Source organism: Babylonia areolata, chromosome 16 (assembly GCF_041734735.1).
Source record: "Babylonia areolata isolate BAREFJ2019XMU chromosome 16, ASM4173473v1, whole genome shotgun sequence".
In the NCBI taxonomy this organism is placed as follows: Eukaryota; Metazoa; Mollusca; class Gastropoda; order Neogastropoda; family Buccinidae; genus Babylonia; species Babylonia areolata.
The window spans coordinates 10,348,069-10,353,528 of record NC_134891.1 but is presented as its reverse complement, the minus strand read 5'-3'; positions in this window follow the sequence as shown (position 1 = coordinate 10,353,528).

The window sequence follows — 5,460 nt, the reverse complement described above, 5'->3', positions numbered from 1 at the left end:
GGTGATAGAATCTGTTGTCTGCTCCTGAAGCGTATAGCTCACATTCTTGTTGCTCACAATTGCTTGTGCAATTATAATTATTATCTATTTATTTATTTATTTATGTAAGCTTATCTATTACTTATTCACCTTTCTTCTTTTTTTTTTCTTCTTTTTTTTTTCTCAAGGCCTGACTAAGCGCGTTGGGTTACGCTGCTGGTCAGGCATCTGCTTGGCAGATGTGGTGTAGCGTATATGGATTTGTCTGAACGCAGTGACGCCTCCTTGAGCTACTGAAACTGAAACTGAAACTGTACGATGTCCCACTTACACTATGCTTGACACTTCATTAGTTTTGACAAGGAGGTAGCATTCCTTAAGGACACTTTCAGTATCAACAGTATGCCCCCCACCTTGTGGAAGTTTTGTGCAAGAAAATTCCCTCTTCTGTCACCCTCGTTGCTTCATCCGTTTTCTTTTTTCTTTTTTTTCTTTTTTTTTTTTCTTTTTTTCTTTCTGTCGTCTTTTCCTTTCTTACTTTCAGACTTGCTGGCCCGTTCACCTTAATTTATTTTCGGGATTTTTTTTTTTTTTTTTTTTTTTTTTTTCTGGACTTAATTCGGTATTTGTGCCATGTTGATTTTTGTTGTTGTTGTTTTTAACTTTATTGTGTTCTTTTTTTTGCACCTAGGGTGTATGATGTGTGAGTTGCCCACTTGAATTTTTTGGTTTTGTGTACTTATCAGTGTTAACAAGTATACAAACTTTGTGTATTATGTTGTTGTTGTTTGTTTGTTTTTTGGGGGGGGGGGGTTGTTTTTTTTATTGTTAATTTGTTTGCTGGTTTGTGTTGGTATTGTACAGTGCTTTTTTTTGTCAAGGACATGAACAATGTTGGAAGAATCTCTTTGTGATAACTTATTTTTCGTTGTCCAATTTTTTTTTTTTTTTTTTTTTTTTTTTTTTTTTTTGGACCTTATGCTTTACCTCGTTGTTGTTTTCACTCTTGTTTTTTTGGGGGTTTTTTTTGGTTTTTTTTTTTGGTTTTTCAAGTGGAAAAAGAAAAAAATGTCAGTGTAACAACATAGTTTCTTTGACCAATGTATTATACACTATCACACTGCTTGTATATTTTGCTACTGTTTTAGTAGAAGGTGATGAAAATATTCTCTGGTGGGAGATTCATTTGTAATCTGTAAACTGTTAGACAAAAAGATTGTTGCACCGGGGTGTGTTTGATTGTTTTGTCAATGTTGAACACAGCTTACAAGTTGTTATTAATTAAAATGCACAAGAACTTTGAAGTGTGAGAATCTTGTCCCAACCAGTTTGGTGAGTGGTTCTGGTGGTGCCTGTATGGATCTTCTACGTTTTCTACCCATTTCCTGTTCTTTTCTGTGTGAATGTTGTTTTTCTTTTAATTTTATTTCTTCTATTGCACTGTCTTCAGATTCTGCACTTCTTTCACACTACCCATCCAGAATTCCCCACACATAGTACTGATGGAGTCTCCCGTCGGACCGACGGATGAGTAGGCAGGCAGGCTTATCTGTCGGTGTGTGTCCTCATACGGGAGAAGAGGCTGATTCTGGATGCGCATCGCTTCCCACAGGTGTTGCAAGGGGAAACGTCTCCAGAAGTTTAGCCCTGCTTCCTTCGCTCACAATTCTCCTTAATGGCCAGCGTTCTTTTGTTTTCAAACGTCTTTATGCCACTAGTGACATAGTACTACTACTAATAATAATGATGCTGATAATGATAACAATTATTATTATTATTATTGCTGTTATTATGATTATCATTATCATCACTGTCATCATTAACTTGATTTAGATAATGCCTTTCCATGTGAGACATGTCAGTTACGCTGTACTGTGTAAACTTTTTTTCTTTTCTTTTTTTTCTTTTTTTTTTTTTTTGGTTGTTGTTGTTGTTTGTTTGTTTGTTGTTTTTTGGGTTTTTTTTGTTCCGTTTTCTTTTTTGTAAAGATGCGTGAAACATGCATTCAAACACTAAAATGATAATTAACATGCATAGCCCTGCAAATTCCTATAACCAACCACCATTCCTGCTCCAGAAACAACACCTACAGTAAACTCAACCACATAATCCCATCCAAATATCCATCCCCATCATGATAGCACCTAAAGATGCACACACACACACACACACACACACACGCACGCACGCACGCACACACACACACACACACACACACACAAACAAACACACACACACACACACAAACATACACACACACACATACACACACACATACACACACACACATATATACACACACATACACACACACACATGTAAACACACACACAAACATACACACACACACATATATACACACACAAACACACACACACACACATGTAAACACACACACAAACATACACACACACACACACACACACACACACACACACACATTCCATGTACAAACATGTGCAGATATAAAAATCTAGATGACAGAGGAAACACAACACACACAAAATACATCTTAACTCTCTCCATACGAACGGCGAAAGAGACGACGTTAACAGCGTTTCGCCCCAAATTACCACCATCAAAATATTGTAAGTAGAAGGCTCTCATACTGAAGAGGTGAATGTTGACAAAGAATACCACAATTCTGACGACGGAAGCTAAAAGTTGGGTCATTGAGACACCCACTGGACATCCGAGGGGTCTGTGTAGAGCAGAAGAGAGGACTGGCCGTACTGAGTGAGTTAAAAAAAACAAAAAACAACTGGTATTGAACAAACAACAAAACCCCATAAGATACACCATGACCTTGTTAAAGATTCCACACTTGTTTAGCCATCCACTGATGATCAGAAAATGGAAATGCTGTGCAGAAATGCACCGCTCTCAGAGGGGGGTGGGGTGTGGGTGCAAAAACCCAAAGCCTGCTCTGTTTTGTTTTTTTTTTTCAACGACTCGGCTGATGCGCCCATCAACACTGCAAGAACATGGAAAGTACTTGTATGTCGTAGTTGCTGTGTCTCTGTCTGTCTGTCTGTCTGTCTCTGTGGCTTAAACACACACACACACACACACACACACACACACACACACACACACACACACACACACATGCTTGTGTGCATGCACACACACACACACACACTGCATGATAATACACACACACACATGCACGCGCACAAATGCATGCATGCATGCACATGTGCGCGCACGCACACACACCACATACTTGCACTCACACACACCATTTGCACGCATACATGTGCACACACACACACACACACACACACACACACACACACACACACACGTCAACACACACACAAAAACTATTCATGCACACACACAAACATGAGCACAAACGCACACAGACACATACAGACACATGTACATGCTTCCACACACATCAAGTAATCTTTATAAAAAAAATTAAAAAAAATTAAGAGGGGGGAGTGGAAAAGAAAGAAACCCAGGTTTGATTTCTCCACACCTTACAATCACATACTCCCATTACATATGTTACTAATCCTATTATAGTAACATACCCAAGTTCAACCAAGCATGGAATTATAACCTGTGCACTGTTAATCTGATTTATCACAGTTGACAGGTTGTGTACCACATAATGCGTTTTTTGGTCCAGAAGTTTAACCCTGTGCTTGGCGATGTTTTAGTTTGTGGGGTCCATTGTGTTTAGTTTACATTACCTGATCACGGTGAGTATTCATTTTTGGTTGGATTTTGTTAGTTTTGTTTTTATCTAACAGTGTGAGGCATTTAGCTTGGAAATGTTGATGACAATACATTTGTCACAATGTTTACTTTGTGGATTATGTTGGCCTGTGTGCGTGTTCCTATGCATGTGTGTATTTCTACCATTACATGGTCATTAAGTATGATATATTAACACAAATTTTCTGTTCTTTCTTTTCATTATGGATAATTCATTTGCTTTTGATACATTTTATTATATAAAAAAAAAATGTTTCACTCACAACCGCACCCGCACACATACACACACAAAAATAATCTTACCTGAATTTCCAGTTATGGATAATTCTTTTGCTTTTGATGCTTTTTGACTCACTTGTGTAAACAAAGTGAGTCTATGTTTTAACCCGGTGTTCGGTTGTCTGTGTGTGTGTGTGTGTGTGTCTGTGTCTGTGTGTCCGTGGTAAACGTTAACATTGATTTTTTCTCTGCAAATACTTTGTCAGTTGACACCAAATTAAGCATAAAAATAGGAAAAATTCAGTTCTTTCCAGTCATCTTGTTTAAAACAATATTGCACCTCTGGGATGGGCACAAAAAAAAATTTTTTTAATGAAGCCTAATTATATGCAAACTGCATTTACTGTTATATTTTTTGTATTCTCTGCAAATACTTTGTCAGTTGACACCAAATTAAGCATAAAAATAGGAAAAATTCAGTTCTTTCCAGTCATCTTGTTTAAAACAATATTGCACCTCTGGGATGGGCACAATTTTTTTTTTTTAATGAAGCCTAATTATATGCAAACTGCATTTACTGTTATATTTTTTGTATTCTCTAAACTTGGCACTTTGATCTGATATTCTGACCCAACAACAAGAGCAGTCATTATTATCATTTTTTGTTCAAACAGGAACTTCTTTTGCTAAGCATGGAATTTTTATTTATTTTGCAAACGTTTTGGTGCAGATAGTAAAAAAAGGGAAATTACTCTGTAATTAATGCTAGGGGACTTAATTTATCACAAGTGAGTCTTGAAGGCCTTGCCTCTCTTGTTTTGTTTTGTTTGAATGTTTCACTCACAGCCGCACCCTCACACGTACACACATAAGAGTAATCTTTCCTGCATTTCCAATCAAAGATGTATGTGTCAAGTTTAGTTTGCTTCTGTGTTATGGGTTGTTGTTGTTTTTGTTGTTGTTTTCGTGGAGTATATTCTTTTTTCTTTTTCTTTTTTTCTTTTGTCTTTTTCTTCATTTTTTTTTCTTTGTTGTTGTTGGTGGGTTTTATTTTGGTTTTTTGTTGGTTTGCTGGGTTTTTTTTGTTGGTTGTTTTTGTTTTTGTTTTTGACATTTGTCAAAATGTTACAACAAAAACAACATACCCCAGCACTAAAAAAAACACACTCAACAACAAAATACACACCCCAAAAAGCATCATAGCTGCATTTCCAGTCAAAAATGTATGTATCGATTGTGTGGCACAAAATGTTTATCATCATAAAATAGAACAGTAGCACTCATTGATGATTGAGCATTGATTTTTATCAGCAATATGCAGATTGCATTTTATCGTTTGATTATACAATCTGCTTACTGTCTTTTTTTTGTTTGTTTGTTTGTTTGTTTTTTGTTTCAATTGTATTCACTCAGTTTTAACTATTGATTTTTTTAATTTGTGAAGATGATGATGGTGGTGATGATGATGATGATTGTTGGTGTTATCATTTGCTTTTTATGGGAAATTTGGTAGTTCGGATAAAGAGAATGTGG